Here is a 17,211-nt window from a genome sequence, read left to right as displayed (position 1 = left end):
ATTAATGGAAAAAAAAAATGCCTTTAGTGAATATAGGAGAAAAAGTGTGTGTCTGTCTGAGAGACTGAAAGATCCTATTGCAGCCTTCATCCATATTACTTTCTATGTTGCCACTGATCTGTGAATGACAAGGGTGGCCTTGAAAGCAGGGGCTTTTAGTAGAGATGGGGTTTTGCCATGTTGACCAGGCTGGTCTCCAACTCCTGACCTCAGGTGATCCACCCTCCTCAGCCTCCTAAAGTGCTGGAATTACAGATGTGAGCCATGGCACCTGGCCCTGTTTCTTTTTATTTTATATATATATATATTTTTAGAGATGGGGTCTCACTATGTTGCCCAGGCTCAAGTGATTCTCCAGCCTTGGCCTCCCAAAGCGCTGGAATTATAGGCGTGAGCCACTGTGCTCAGCCCCAGCTCCATTTCTAATTTGCTAGGTTGCCTTGATGGAGTCTCCCTCCACATTACTTTCCTTGAACACACAGCGGTTGGGGAGTAATTAGAATTGTATTCATAAAATGAATCTGCTCTTCAAAAGTTAGATGATGTGATTTCAACAGAAGAGAATGTAATATATGTACGTTCTGATTACAACTGTGTACACATGCACGTTTATATAGTAATAAAGTTCAGGAATAAATTTTAAGTAACAACAATCTTGTTTTTTTTTCTTTTTGAGGCAGGGTCTAGCTCTGTCACCCACACTGGAGTGCACTGGTACAATCACAGCTCACTGCAGCCTCAACCGTCTGGGCTCAAGCCATCTCCCCACCTCAGCCTCCCAAGTAGCTGGGACCACAGGTGTGCACCACCATGCTTGGCTTCTTCTTTTTTTTTTTTTTTTTCTGGAGAGACAGGGTCTTACCATATTGCCCAGACTAGTCTCGAACTCCTGGGCTCAAGCCATCCTCCCACGTTGGCCTCCCAAAGTGTTGGGATTACAGGCGTGAGTAACTGCGTCTGACCAACAATCTTCCTTATTGAAAAATTGTAAACAATGCTGCCTTAGATACTCCCTAACAGATCTCTGCTTTAACAATCCAGCAGTTCATTGAGGTTCTCTCCTCTCTCTGTAGACTCTTCTATATAAGGCTTTGCACACTGCATGCAAGTGGACTACTTTCTACACATAAGCACTTTTGCTGCTGTCTCTCTCTCTCTCTCTCAGGAATTGACAGCTTATCAATGAGACAAAAATATATCAGTAATAATATATATTTGAATTATACAATCAGTGGGTGGGGCACAAAACCAATAGGTTATTTGCTACCATCCCTCAACCCTCCAAAAAAGAATTACACAATCAATAGGATTGAACTACATGACATACAGAGAACATTTTAGCCAATAATTAGAAAATAGCATGTTTTTCTCAAGCACACTCAGATCACCTGCACAAACTGTCGATATACTGAAGCATAAAGCAAATCTCAAGTAATTTTCAAGGATTGGAATCATATAGATCTCACTGTCTGGCCATAATCTCATTACATTGGAAATCAATAAATGAAAGATACTCTTTCAGAAATGAAGAGAATCACTTCTAAATAATTTATGGATCAAATGAAAAAAAATTATGATGCAAATTAGAGAATACTGAGAACTGAATGATGAGATCATACTGCAGTAAATTGTATTATTGTTCCAAATAGTTTCTGCCCTACCCTCTGAAAGAATTATAGATTCCAGGCCGGGTGCAGTGGCTCAAGCCTGTAATCCCAGCACTTCGGGAGTCCAAGGCCAGTGGATCACCTGAGGTCAGGAGTTTGAGACCAGCCTGGCCAACATGGTGAAACCCCATCTCTATTAAAAATACAAAAATTAGCCAGGCGTGGTGGCGAATGCCTGTAATCCCAGCTACTCGGGAGGCTGAGATAGGAGAATCACTTGAACCCAGGAGGTGGAGGTTGCAGTGAGCCGAGATCGCGCCACTGCACTCTAGCCTGGGTGACAGAGCAAGACTGTCTCAAAAAAAAAAAAAAAAAAGAATTATACATTCCAACCCATTGCTGTGTTCTTTCAGTGTCCACACTATGAGAAGATTTCTATTTCCCACACACTGAAATCATGCTTGGCCATTTGACTTGCTTTGTTCAATGAAATGTGAGTGGATTGATACGTGCCACTTTTGACTATAAGTCTGTAAGAGCCACTACTTTTTCCTTCTGCCCTAGATTGGCATGGCACAGAAAACTATGTCTTCAGTGTGGATCCCAGAATGGGGCAGAGTCACGGTCTTACACAGTCAATGTGTAAGAAAGAAATTTTTGTTGTGGCAAGCCACTGAAATTGGTTTGAAATTGCTTATTACCACAGCACAACTTAGCCACAGCTAACTGATACAAATATCTATAAAAACGTCTGGTTGCAATAGTACTGAAAGTCCTAGCCAGAGAAATTAGGCAAGGGAAAGAAATAAAAGGGATGCAAATTGGAAAATAAGAAGTTAAATTGTCTGTTTGCAGACAACATGATCTTATATGGAAAATGCTAAAGACTCCATCAAAAATTTTCAAAACTAATAAATGAATTCAGTAAAGATACAGGATACAAAATCCAACATAGAAAAACCAATGGCATTTCTATACACTAACAAACTATTCCAAAAAGAAATTAAGAAAACAATCCAGGCCAGGAGCAACGGCTCACGCCTGTAATCCCAGCACTTTGGGAGGCCGAGGTGGGAGAATTACTTGAGCCTGAAAGTTCAAGTCCAGCCTGGGCAACACAGTGAGACTCCACTCTACAAAATAAAAAATAAAAATTAGCTGGGCATGGTGGCGTGTACCTGTAGTCCCAGCCACTTCGGAGGCTGAGGTGGGAAGATTGCTTACGCCCAGGAGGTCAAGGCTGCATGACTGTGCCACTGCACTCCAGCCTAAGCAATAGAGCAAGACCCTGTCTCAAAAAAGAAAATAAAAGAAAAAAAAAATCCAATTTACAATAGCTACGAAAATAATATTTAGGAATAAATTTAACAAAGAATGTGAAAAATCTATAAACCAAAAACTATAAAGCATTGATGAAGAAATTGAAGAAGTCATAAATAAAAAGAAAGATGTCCTGTCTTCATGGATTGGAAGAATAATATTGTTAAAATGTCCATACTACCCAAAGAAATCTACTACTCAAAGGATTCAATGCAATCTATTAAAATTCCAATGACCGGTTTCACAAAAATAGGAAACACTATCCTAAAATTCATATGAAACCATAAAAGACCCCCAAATAGCCAAAGTACCCCCAAAGACCCCCAAATAGCAAAAAGAACAAAGCTAGAGGCATCACACTACCCGATATCAAAATCTACTACAAGCCATAATCAAAGCAGCATGCTATTGGCATAAAAACAGATCTGTAGGCCAACAAAACAGAATAGAGAGCCCAGAAATAAATCTACATATTTCTAGTCAATTGATTTTCAACAAAAATGCCAATAACACACAATAGGGAAGCAACAGTCTCTTCAATACTGTTGAAAAACAGTATATCCATATGCAGAAGAATGTCACTGGGCCTTTATCTCACTCCATATACAACAATCCACTGACAATGGAGTAAGATTTAAATGTAAGACCTGAAACTGTGAAACTACTAGAAGATAACATAGGGGAAAAGTTCCATGACATTGGTTTGGGCAATAATTGTTTTGAATATGACCCCAAAAGCATAGGCAACAAAAGCAAATGTAGATAAATGAAATTACATTAAACCAAAAAGCTTCTGCACAGCAGAGGGAACAATCAACAGTGTGAAAAAGACAACCTATGGAATGGAAGAAAATATTTGTAAAATATGTATCTGATAAGGAGTTTATATCCAAAATATATAAGGAATTCACACACCTCAATAGCAAGAAAAAAATTAACCAGATTTTACAATGGGCAAAGGAACTAAATAGACATGTCTCAAAAGAAAACACACAAATGGCCAACAGGTATGTAAAAAAAGGTCAGCATCGGCCGGGTGCGGTGGCCCACACCTGTAATCCCAGGACTTTGGGAGGCCAAGATGGGTGGATCACGAGGTCAGGAGATCAAGACCATCCTGGCTAACACGGTGAAACCCTGTCTCTACTAAAAATACAAAAAAAAAAAAAAAAAAAATAGCCGGGCATAGTGGCGGGTGCTTGTAGTCCCAGCTACTCAGGAGGCTGAGGCAGGAGAATGTTGTGAACCCGGGAGGCGGAACTTGCAGTGAGCCGAAATCCCGAGATCGCGCCTCTGCACTCCAGCCTGGGCGACTGAGCAAGACTCTGTCTCAAAAAAAAAAAAAAAGAAAAAAAAGAGAAAAAATCAGCATCACTAATCATTAGGAAAAGGCAAATTAAAACCACAATGAGATATTACCTTATCCTTGTGAGAATGGCTATTACCAAAAAGACCAAAGACAACAAAGTGTTGGCAAGGATGTAGAGAAGAGGGAACCCTGGAACACTGTTGGTGGGAAGGTAAACTAGTATAGCCATTATGGAGAACAGTATAGAAGTTTCTCAAAAAATTAAAAATAGAACTACTGTATAACCCAATGATCCCACAACTGGGTATATATCCAAAGGGAATGAAATCAGTATGTTGAAGAGATATCTGCATCCTATGTCTACTGCAGCATTATTCACAATACCCAAGATATGGAATCAACCTAAGTATTCATGAATGGATGAATGGATAAAGAAAATGTGGTGTATATACACAATGGAATACTACTTAGCCTTAAAAAAGGAGAAAATCCTATTATTTGCAACACCACAGATGAGCCTGGAGGACATTATGTTAAATGAAATAAGCCAGGCACAGAAAGACAAACCGCTCCTGATATCACTCACATGTGGAGTCTGAAAAAGATTAACTCATAGAAGCAGAGTAGAATGGCAGTTACCAGGGTTAATGAGTGGTGTGGCATTGGGGGATGCTGATCAAAGAACACAAAATTTCAGTTAGGAAGAATAAGTTCAAGAGATCCATTGCACAACATGGTGATTACAGTGAATAACAAGGTATTCATACTCAAAAATTGCTAAGAGAGTAGATGTTAAGTTTTCTCACCACAAAAAAATGGTATGTGAGGTAATGCATATGTTAATTAGCTTGATTTAGCCATTCCACAATGAATACATATATCGAAACATCATGTTTTGTTTTGTTTTGTTTTGTTTTTGAGACAGAGTCTCCCTCTGTCACCCAGGCTGGAGTGCAGTGGCACTATCTTGGCTCACTGCAAGCTCCACCTCCCGGGTTCATGCCATTCTCCTGCCTCAGCCTCCTGAGTAGCTAGGACTACAGGTGCCCACCACCACGCCCGGCTAATTTTTTCTATTTTTAGTAGAGACGGGGTTCCACCGTGTTAGCCAGGATGGTCTCGGTCTCGTGACCTCGTGATCCGCCCACCTCGGCCTCCCAAAGTGCTGGGATTACAGGCGTGAGCCACCGCACCCGGCCTCGAAACATCATGTTGTATGCTAACATGGTTTGGATGTGTGTCCCCTCCAAATTTGATGTTGCACGTGATTCCCAGTGTTGGAGGTGGGGCCTGGTGGGACGTGTTTGGGTAAGAGAGGTGGATCCCTCATGAACGCTTGGTGCCATCCTGGCAGTAATGAGTGAGTTCCTGCTTTATGAGGTCATGTGAGATCTGGTTGTTTCTGGGACCTCCCCCATCTCTCTCTTGCTCTCACTGTCTCCATGTGATAGACCAGCTCCCCACTTGTCTTCTGCCATGATTGAAAGCTTCCTTGGGCCTCACCGGAAGCAGAGCAGATGCCAGTGCCATTCTTCCTGTACAGCCTGCAGAACCTTCAGCCAATTAAACCTATTTTCCTTATAAATTACCCAGCCTTAGGTATTTTGTATAGCAATGCAAGAATGGACTAATACATATACCATAAATATATTTGGTAAGGTGGGCCAAGAAAAGAAAAAAGAGGGCCAGGCACGGTGGCTTACACCTGTAATCCCAGCATATTGGGAGGCTGAGGTGGGTGGGTCACCTGAGGTCAGGAGTTCAAGACCAGCTTGGCCAACATGGTGAAACTCCGTCTCTACTAAAAATACAAAAATTAGCTGGGTGTGGTGGTGTGCACCTGTAATCTCAGCTACTCGGGAGGCCAAGGCAGGAGAATTGCTTGAACCTAGGAGATGGAGGTTGCAGTGAGCCAAAATCGTGCCACTGCACTCCAGCCTGGGCGACAGAGCAAGACTCCGTCTCAAAAAAAAAAAAAAAAAAAAAAAAGAAAGAAAAGTCACTCAATAAAATTGAAACCTCTTCCATAATAAAAACTCTTAATAAACTAGGAACAGAAGAGAATCTTCTTAACCTGATAAAGGGTATCTAACAAAAACCTACAATACTGTCAGAGTTGATGAAAATTTCAAATCGACAACCAGAATGGATGCCTACTATTAACACTTCTGTTGAACCTTGTACTGAATTTCTAGCTAACCATGTAAGACAAGAAAAGGGGAAGGTGTAAGGCTTAGAATGGAAGAAACAAAACCATTATTGCCAAATGCAGTGCCTCACACCTGTAATCCCAACACTGGGATGCCAAGGTGGTTGGATCCTTTGAGTTTAGGAGTTAGAGACCAGCCTGGGCAACGTGGTGAAACCCTATCTCTACAAAAAATACAAAAATTATGAGGGTGGGGAGGTGCCCACCTGTAGTCCCAGCTACTCGGGAGGCTGAGATGGAAGGATCACTTGAGGCTTAGGTTGTAGGGAGCCGAGATTGCATCACTGCACTCCAGCCTGGGCAACCGAGCAAGACACTGTCTCAAAAAAAAAAAAAAAAAAAAAAAAAAAAAACAACCAAAACCAAAACATTATTATTTGTAGATGACATTTTTAGAAAATTTTACAAAACAGTTTCCTCTGTCAACTAGATAACATTTTTGTCTACATAATAAACCCAAAACATTTGTTGGATAAATTATTAAAAATAAGAGAGTTTGGGCTGGGCGCGGTGGCTCACGCTTGTAATCCCAGCACTTTGGGAGGCCGAGGCAGGCGGATCATGAGGTCAGGAGATCGAGACCACGGTGAAACCCCGTCTCTACTAAAAATACAAAAAAATTAGCCGGGCGTAGCGGCAGGTGCCTGTAGTCCCAGCTACTCGGAAAGGCTGAGGCAGGAGAATGGCGTGAACCCGGGAGGCGGAGCTTGCAGTGAGCCGAGATTGTGCCACTGCACTCCAGCCTGGGCAACAGAGTGAGACTCCGTCTCAAAAAAAAAAAAAAAAAAGAGTTTAGTCAAGTGGCTAGATATAAAATTGATTTATATAAATTATTGCACTTCTATGCCTCAGCAAAAAACAAACATTGATTTAAGAAAAGAAATAATTGGCAGGGCGCAGTGGCTCACACCTGTAATCCCAGCACTTTGGAAAGCTGAGGTGGGCAGATCACTTGCGGTCAGGAGTCCGAGACCAGCCTGGCCAACATGGTGAAACCCTGTCCCTGGTAAAAATACAAAATTAGCCAGGTGTCGTGGCGCACACATGTAATCCTAGCTACTTGGGAGGCTGAGGCAGGAGAATCACTTGAACCTGGGAGGCAGATGTTGCAGTGAGCAATGATGGTGCCACTGGACTCTAGCCTGGGTGACAAAGCGAAACTCCATCTCAAAAAAAAAAAAAAAAAGAAAATATAGGATATTTTAATGACCTCGAGAGAGAAGCATTTCTTTTTAAATTATTTTTGAAGGGCAAATCATAATTGTATACATTTATTGGGTACAATGGGATGTTTTGATATACATACAAAATATGGAATGATTAATCAGGCTTGTGGTGAGAAGTACTTCTTCAGTAAGTTGCAAAGAGATTATATAAGTTACAAGTATTATTTCAACTTTATGTATAAGAATCTGAAACTTAGAGCAGTTAAATTTGTCCAGAGTCACCCAAGCTAACATTCAAACCCCAGAAATGCAGTCTGTAGGCTGTCATTCTTAACCTCAATGCTGTGCAGGCATTTTGTGTGTGTTCCATACATCAATTCCCTTTTCCCCCTCTTTTAATTTTTATTACTTATTTATTCATGTCAGATGGCTAATGTGCCCACGTTGTAACAAGGTTTGATGTGGTCTGGCTCTGTTTCCCCACCAAAATCTCATGTTGAATCATAATTCCCAATGTTGGGGGAGGGACCCGGTGGGAGGTAACTGGATTATGGGGGCAATTTCCCTATTCTGTTCTCGTGATAATGAGTGAGTTCTTGTGAGATCTGATGGTTTAAAAGTGTGCGGCACTTCCCTCCTCGCTTCCTCTCTCTCTCTTCCCTGCCACCACGTGAATAAGGTGCCTCTTCCCCTTCCCCTTCTGCCATGATGGTAAGTTTCCTGAGGCCTCCCAGTCATGCTCCTGTTAAGCCTGCAGAACTGTGAGTCAATTAAACCACTTGTCTTCATAAATTATCCAGTCTCAGGTAGTTCTTTATAGCTGTGTGAAAACGGACTAATACAGGTTTGAGGGAGGCACATCTCAAACATGCGTGTGCAAACCCTGTCATCACACTTACCAACTGCAAAAGGATCTCCCCATCTCCCTTCTCTTCTTAATCAAGCCTTGCCTTTTTCTCACTCTGAATAAACTGTTCCCTGATTTGCACTCCAGTAGTAGCCTATACCTCCCTTATAGCATTTACTTTATACCTTGCATTATTTTGTTGGGTTTCTCTACATATACATGGGGTACATACATAGAGTAGGTTTGGAAAGATAAGCAACAAGTGTTCACAATGTAGATGATATTATTATTATTAAATTGAGCAGTTTGGGTAAGAGGTTGATGACAATAACAATGCTCTCATTTGGTTAACAATAAATATTTCAACTTCACAATATACTCCAATACATAAAACGTCTTAAAAACATCAAAGAGCTGATAAAAGAGTGAAAAATTACAAGACACAAATATAAGCCTGGGCAACATGGTGAAACCCCATCTCTACAAAACATATGAAAAATTAGCTGGCCATGGTGGCGCACAGCTGTGGTAACAACTACTTGAGAGGCCGAGGTGGGAGGATCACTTGAGCCAGGATCACACCACTGCACTCCAGCCTGGGTGACAGAGTGAGACTCTGTCTCAAACAAAAAGGAAAGGGGAAAGGAAGGAAAGGGGAGGGGAGGGGAGGGGAGGGGAGGGGAGGGGAGGGAAGGGGAGGGGAGGGAAGGGGAGGGAAGGTAAGGGGACGGGGAAGAAAGGAAAGGAAAGGAAAAGAAACGGGAAGAAAGGAAAGGAGAAGAAAGGAAAAAGGAAAGAAAAGGAGAAGAAAGGAGAAAGGAAAGGAGAGAGAAGAGGGGAGGGGAGGAGAGAAGAGGGGAGGAGAGGAGAGGGGAGGAGAGGAGAGGGGAGGGGAGGGGAGGGGAGGGGAGGGGAGGGGAGGGGAGGGGAGGACTTTAAGAGGTAAGTGAAGGATGGTAGATACTTTTGCCCTGAAGGCGTTTGCCAACCTTAGAGAAATTGTGCTTCAGTTTAGATGACTGAAGCTTCTTAAAAGGAAACCCACTTTCCTTAAAACTAAGACTCCAAAGTGCTACATCCTCAAGGTAATGGTAAAGAAGAAATAAATCCATCCCACTCCACTCTACCTCATGTCCAGGGAACCTCAAGAAAAGTTGTCCTTGATATAAACAGAGAAACGGAAAAAATTATCTCTTAGAGGTTATAATTGCAAACTTAGTGCCTTATAGATAGTAACCTATATACCCACATCACCTAAGTAGTTCAAAAAAACTTCAAGCTCAGCTTAAAGTGGTCCTGAACTGGTAATACATTTAGGCACCTAGAAGAAGCAAATGCAAGTTCTTTCTGGAGGAATGTACCTTCACCTAAGGTAGTGCTATCAACCGGGGTGAAAATTTTCACCAAAAAATTGCAAGGAAAATTAGCAACTCACAGTAAAAGTAAATACAGAATGAAGGAAACAAGGCACAATAAAGGAGTATCAGCAAAAATAATTGATAAAAGACCTATTTTTTGAAAATCAAATAGTATAATAGGATTATCAGTCATTTTACAAAACTATCCTTACACTACTTGAGAAATAAATGATGCATTTTTTTCTTTTCTTTTTTTCTTTTTTTTTTTTTTTGAGATGGAGCTTTGCTCTTGTTACCCAGGCTGGAGTGCAATGGCGCAATCTCGGCTCACCGCAACCTCCACCTCTGGGGTTCAAGTGATTCTCCTGCCTCAGCCTCCCGACTAGCTGGGATTACAGGCATTCGGCACCATGCCTGGCTAATTTTGTATTTTTAGTACAGATCGGGTTTCTCTCCATGTTCGTCAGGCTGGTGTCGAACTCCTGACATCAGGTGACCCACCCGCCTCAGCCTCCCAAAGTGCTGGGATTATAGGCATGAGCCACTGCGCCCAGCGATGCACTTTTAATTATATGTAGAAACTGGAAACTCTAAAAATATAACCTAACAGGAGTTTTTTTTTTCTTTTTGAGACCGAGTCTCACTCTGTTGCCCAGTCTGGAGTGCAGTGGCGCAATCCTGGCTTACTGCAACCTCTGCCTCCCGAGATCAAGCGATTCTTCTGCCTCAGCCTTCCGAGTAGCTGGGATTACAGGCATGCGCCACCATGCCTGGCTAATTTAGCATTTTTAGTAAAGATGGGGTTTCCCCATGTTAGTCAGCCTTGGCTTCCCAAAGTGTCGGGATTACAGGTGTGAGCCACTGCACCTGGCCAACAGGTTTTTTTTAACATTAGAAAATTTCTCAAAATGAAAAATAGAGTAATTATAATTAAAGTTGATAATTTAATAATCAATTTTAACAGAATAGATTCAGAAGAAGAGAGAATTAATGAACTAGAAGATAGGGTGGACGAAGTTATTCAAACTACAACAAAGAAAGCAAGAGACGTACTGGGCATGGTGGCTCACGCCTGTAATCCCAGCACTTTGGGAGGCCGAGGTGGGCAGATCACAAAGTCAGGAGATCAAGACCATCCTGGCTAACACAGTGAATCCCCGTCTCTACTAAAAATACAAAAAATTAGCTGGGCGTGGTGGCGGGCGCCTGTAGACACAGCTACTCGGGAGGCTGAGGCAGGAGAATGGCGTGAACCTGGGAGGCGGAGCTTGCAGTGAGTTGAAATAGCGCCACTGCACTCCAGCCTGGGTGACAGAGTGAGACTCCACCAAAAAAAAAAAAAAAAAAGTAAGAGATGAAAAAAATGAAAGGCAGGTTAAGGAGAGGGTAGAGAGAATGGGACAGAAGCAATATTTGAAGAGATTAATGGCTGAGAATTGTCCACAGTTGATGAAAGACACCAAGCCATAAATTTGAGAAGTCCAACAAATCCCAAGATAAATTTAAAAATACACATCTATTAAAACTGCAGAACACCAAAGACATAAATATAATAAAAGCAGCCAGGAGGTGGGATATAGAATGGGGTAGGGAGAATATATTCAAATAAACAGCATGCAGTCAAACAGCTAATTTTTTTTTCTTTTTGAGACAAAGTCTCACTCTATCACCCAGGCTGGGGTGCAGTGGCGTGATCTCGGCTCACTGCAACCTCTGCCTCCTGGGTTCAAGCAATTCTCCTGCCTCAGCCTAAGTAGCTGGGATTACAGGCACCTTTTTTTTGTTTTTTTGTTTTTTTGTTTTGTTTTGTTTTTTACAAAGCACTAACCAAGAAGCAGGGAATACACTACTACACTAAAAGATAAAATACAAAGTCTTTACTCAGAAAAAAATTCTTGTAAGAATGAAGGCAATGGGAGGTTGAGGCTGCAGTGAGCTGTGATTGCACCCCTGCACTCCAGAGTGCCACAGTGAGACCCCGTCTCAAAAAAAATAAAAAATAAAGAATGATGGCAAAATAAAAATGTTTCCAGAAAACAAACAGAGATCATTCACTAACAGAAAAGAAACATTACAGGAAATTCTAAATCATACATTAAGACAGAAGGAAACGGAACCAAATGAAAGGTCTGAGATGCAAGAAGGAATAGTGAGGAAGAAATATGATAAGCCAGGCACTTTGGCTAATGCCTATAATCCCAGCACTTTGAGAGGCCGAGTTGGGAGGACTGCTTGAGCCTAGGAGTTTGAGATCAGCCTGGGCAACATAGAGAAACTATGTCTCTACAAAGATTAGCCAGGCATGGTGGCATACTTCTGTAGTCCCTGCTACTCAGGAGGGAGGATCACTTGAGCCCAGGAGGTGGAGGCTGCAGTGAGCCAAGACTGTGCCACAGCACCCCAGTTTGGTGACAGAGCAAGACCTTATCTCTGAAAAGAAGAAAGAAAGAGAGGAAGGAAGGAAGGATGGAAGGAAGGAAGGAAGGAAGGAAGGAAGGAAGGAAGGAAGAGAGGGAGATAAATAAGCTAGATGGGGGTCGTGGAAGTCAGAAGTCAGAATCCACTAAGGAGTATGTAATAACTTACCTGCTGAATCAAAACAATTAATTAAAAATGTATTTAAAAATTTTAAGGGCCGAGCATGATGTCTCATGGCTGTAATCTCTGCACTTTGTGAGGCCAAGATGGGATTGCTTGAGACCAGGAGTTTGAGACGAACCTGAGCAACACAGGGAGACACCATCTCTACCAAAAAAAAAAAAAAAAAAAAATTAGCCAAGGCATGGTGGGGCGTGCCTATAGTCCCAGCTACTTGGGAGGCTGAGGCAGGAAAATCGCTTCAGCCCAGGAGGATGAGGCTGCACTGAGCCATCATCGTGCCACTGCACTCCAACCTGGGCGACAGAGTGACCTGTCTAAAAAAAAAATAAAATTTTAAGAAATGTGATAATATATGGTAAATATCAATGAATAGGCCAAGTGTGGTGGCTCACACATATAATCCCAGCACTTTGGGAGGCTGAGGTGGGAGGACCACTTGAGTCCAGGAATTTGAGACCAGCCTGGGCAACATGGTGAAACCTTGCCTCTACAAAAACGAAAACAAAAACAACAAAAATTTGCTGGACATGGTGGCCTGTGCTGGTAGTTCCAGCTACTCAGGAGTCTGCGGTGGGAGGATCGCTTAATTCAGGGTGGTGGAGGTGGACGTTGCAGTGAGCAGAGATCATGCCACTGCGCTCCAGAGTGAGACTCTGTCTCAAAAAAAAAAAAAAAAAAAAAAAAAAAAAAGAATATTGACCACATTATAACTGTGATGTCTTGTCAGGTTCAAAATAAAAACAGATGAGAATTCAAAATGGCAAAAATAACAAAAGTTGAATGGAGCTAAATAGAGCTTAAATTGTGTGTAGCATTGTTAGTTTATTACACTGGGACTCTGCATTTCTATTTCATTGAGTGTTTTCTTTTGGTCTATTAATCAGTTGTTTTCTTTATTTCTGCTAACATGGAAAAGAAAGCTTATTTGCTGTGAGTATATAAAATTATGTATGTATACCTTAATATTAATTCTATTTTCTAATTATATATTTGTGAACTGTTCTATGTTCTTACTATTCTTGTCTTCTTGGTCCATCCTAGACTTAGTGGGGTATTAAAATCTCCTACTTTTGTTCATGTTTCTTTATATTTCTTCTTGTATTCTAACAGATTTTGCTTTGTGCACTTTGTTGTTTTTGACAAATCTGGTTTTATTAAGCCTCTGCTCTCAATCTTGCAATGATTTTCCATTATATGTGGAATAAAAATCTAAAACACTTGTCAAGTCCTACAAAGAGCCTATATGATCTGGTTCCTGGCTACCTCATTTCCTGCCATTCTCTTGGCCAATTTTTTTTTTTTTTTTTTTTTTTTTTGAGACAGAGTCTCACTCTGTCGCCCAGGCTGGAGTGCAGTGGCATGATCTTGGCTCACTGCCATCTTTACCTCCCAGGTTCAAGCGACTCTCCTGCCTCAGCCTCCCAAGGAGCTGGGACTACAAGTGTAAGCCTCGACGCCTGGCTAATTTGTGTATTTTCAGCAGAGACGGGGTTTCGCCATGTTGGCCAGGTTGGTCTTAAACTCCTGACCTCAAGTGATCTGCCTGCCTTGGCCTCCCAAAGTCCTGGGATTACAGGTATGAGCCACTGCACCCCACCTCCGATTTTCTTAAACATGCCAAACATATGCCTGTTTTGGGCCTTTAGTGGCTACTCCTGGAGCCTGGAAAGCTTTTGTCCCAACTATTTGCCTGGCTCAATTCCTAAGACTTCATTCAAGATGCTGCTCAAATATCTCCTAAGAAGGACTAACTCTAGTCTCCCTGTGTCAAAATCACACCCCCACCGCCCCCCATACTTTCTTTGCTTTTTATTTTATCATCTTCATACAACGTATCACTACTGCAGTCCCCCCTTGTCCTTGGTTTCAGTTTCCTGTGGTGTATTTTGAAAGACACCACATTCACATAACTTTTATTACAATATTATTCATTATTGTTCATCTGTTACCGTGCCTTACAAATTAGGCTTTATCACAGGTATGTGCGTAAAGGAAAAAACATGGACTATATGAGGTTTGGCACTACACCGGGTTTCAGGTATCCACTGGGGGTCTTGGAACATATTCCCCATGGATTACTGTGGGATCCTGCGCTTGAAAATTACATATTTGTCATCTTCAGTATAATGTATTACGGGGGTAGAAACTTCATTGTTGTGTTCACCAATGTATCTCAAGCCGGTACACAGTATTCAACAAATACCTGCTGAATGAATGAAACGTATTGCTTTATTATTCGGTTGTTCCTCTTATCAATATTAGTTATCTTCCAGAATGTGGTTTTGCTTTCAATTCTACTTTGATATTAATATAGTCACCATCATTTTTTGTTCATGAAGGCTTGTCTACTTTTGCCTGTATCTTAATTTTTACTCAGTTTGTGTTTCTCTATTCCAAGCAGCAAGTGTGGCATATATTTTCATGTTGTTTTTATTTATTTATTTATTTTTGAGACAGAGTCTCGCTCTGTCACCAAGGCTGGAGGGCAGTGGCGTGATCTCAGCTCACTGCAACCTCCGCCTCCCAGGTTCAAGCAATTCTTCTGCTTCAGCTTCCTGAGTAGCTGGGATTACAGGCCCTGCCACCATGCCCAGCTAATTTTTTTATTTGTGGTAGAGATGGGGTTTCACCATATTGGCAGACTGGTCTTGAACTCCTGACCTCAAATGATCTGCTCACCTCGGCCTCCCAAACTGCTGGGATTACAGGTGCGAGCCACTGCGCCTAGCCTTCATGTTGTTTTTTAATTCAAAGATTTGTCTTTTATATATGATATTAAGCATTTCCATTTATCCAGTTATTTCTGTAATCCTGCATTATGTTTTCTAAATTTTGTTTTCTTAGTATTTCATTCCCTCTGCTATTTGATAAAACTTACTTTCTCAGACTACATGATATGCTAGCTAATGGCAAAGGGATAGGACATGGGAAGTGGAGGACATTATAAAATACCAATCACAGCTTCTTGACCAATGGAAGCAAGCAAAGTCTGTACTAATCCCCATTTCTTCTTTATCCTGGTGTGTGTGTGTGTGTGTGTGTCTACGAAACATTTTCAACCAATTTCTTCTTTTTACTGTTTTCCCTTGATGATTAAATTTGTTGGTGGTAAATTTTATAATTTAGTCCTTAGTTTACAGAATATCACGTTGAGATTTTTGACTGAACTAGAAGAATAATGAACATCACTGAGAAACCCAGAGATTGATCAGACTTAGCATCTTCCCTCTAGAGGAGAGTATGCATTTTCTATTTTGTTTTCTTTTGTTTTGTGACAGGATCTCACTCTGCAAGCTGGATTGCACTGGTGTGATCTTGACTCACTGCAGCCTAGGCCTCCTGGACTCACTCAGGCGATCCTCCCACCTCAGCCTCCCCAGTAGCTGGGACTACAGGTACCTGCCACCATGCCCAGGTAACTTTTCTGTAGAAACGGGGTTTTGTCATGTTGCCCAGGTGGGTCTCAAACTCCTGGGCTCAAGTGATCCTCCCACTTCAGCCTCCTAAAGTGCTGAGATTACAGACGTGAGCCGCAGTGCCTAGCAAAGTATATATTTTTGTTTAAATGAGAGAAGCTGCATTATTTCAAGAGGGAGAATGGTGGTATGGCTACTGCTGTTGTTTGGAAGTATGGCTAGAGGTATGTATAAAAAATGTTGACTACTGGCCGGGCGCAGTGGCTCATGCCTGTAATCACAGCACTTTGGGAGGCTGAGGCAGGTGGATCACCTGAGGTCAGGAGTTCAAGACCAGCCTGGCCAACATGGTGAAACCCCGTCTCTGCTACAAAAATTAGCTGGGCGTGTTGGCGCATGCCTGTAATCCCAGCTACTCAGGAGGCTGAGGCAGGAGAATCTCTTGAACCCAGGAGGTGGAGGTTGCAGTGAGCTGAGATTGCACCACTACACTCCAGTCTGGGCAACAGAGTGAGAATCCATCTCAAACAAAAACAAAAACAAATGTTGACTACCAAGGTGAACCTCTGTGGACAGAACAGATTAGAACTCTGCATCTCCTTTGAGTATACTTTTGTGTTAGTACACTTTCCAGATTTCCCTGAAGCTGGGGTTCTAGATGCAAACTTAGTTTCTCCATCTAATTGCATGGTGCCAGATTTTTTCTACAGCAGTGTCTTGTTGTTCAGCCACTTGCTTTGTAGGTGTCAAGAGAGTTTTTTCTGGAAATAGTGGTGGCAGCAACTTCCTCATTGCTGGACAACAACTTTAACAGTGTGTTCTTGAAGTCAAAAGTCCAAGGTAGGCTTCCTGACTTCCTCTCTTCTTGGTTGGAGCTGAAGTAGTAGCATTTCTGGCTGGTCCAGCTGGTCATGTTTATGGTGGAATCTTTCCTGGAGAATCATCATAGAGCCCTATCTAACCATTCTGTAGACATCTAGTTTCCTATATTAAACCCTTTCCTGCTTATGTTAATGTTTTTTGTTTCTTAAATCCAAACCCTGATCGATAAACTAAAAATTCCAAGTTTTTCTTTTTCCAGCTAAATTTCATTTAAATCAGTTGTTTAAATGTTCATTTAGCCTCTTTTCACTGAGTAAGAAACTTAGTTTCGTAAATAGTCTTTGGCATTAACTATCCTTGGTTAGTCTGAGCATATATGATACAAAATGTAATGCCTCTATTCCCAGCACTTTGGAAGGCTGAGGTGGGAGGATCGCTTGAGCCCATGAGTTGGAGACCAACCTGGGCAACATACGGAGACCCTGTCTTTACAAAAAAAAAAAAAAATTATATATAGTCAAACAAGTTATTTCATCTCTTAAGGGAAAGATCTGTC

General features: G+C 41.7%; 2 protein-coding genes and 1 pseudogene across 2 annotated transcripts in view; all 3 read right to left on the bottom strand.

Annotated features, from left to right (window-relative positions):
- The window catches only part of ASB3 (ankyrin repeat and SOCS box containing 3), a 273,478-nt gene that overhangs the window by 245,379 nt on the left and 10,888 nt on the right, over positions 1–17,211 (bottom strand). The window lies entirely within an intron of this gene.
- Positions 8,412–8,525, bottom strand: LOC129463366 (uncharacterized; annotated as a pseudogene).
- Positions 14,255–17,211, bottom strand: part of PSME4 (proteasome activator subunit 4) — a 133,304-nt gene continuing 130,347 nt past the window's right edge. Inside the window, exon 48 of the mRNA XM_055240424.2 lies at positions 14,255–14,620. The gene's annotated coding sequence lies outside the window, so the exon portion shown is untranslated. The remainder of the gene's footprint in view (positions 14,621–17,211) is intronic.

This window comes from Symphalangus syndactylus, chromosome 14 (assembly GCF_028878055.3).
Source record: "Symphalangus syndactylus isolate Jambi chromosome 14, NHGRI_mSymSyn1-v2.1_pri, whole genome shotgun sequence".
Lineage (NCBI taxonomy): Eukaryota > Metazoa > Chordata > Mammalia > Primates > Hylobatidae > Symphalangus > Symphalangus syndactylus.
The sequence above is the reverse complement of the archived record's forward strand: the minus strand, read 5'-3'. Positions and strand labels throughout refer to the sequence as shown.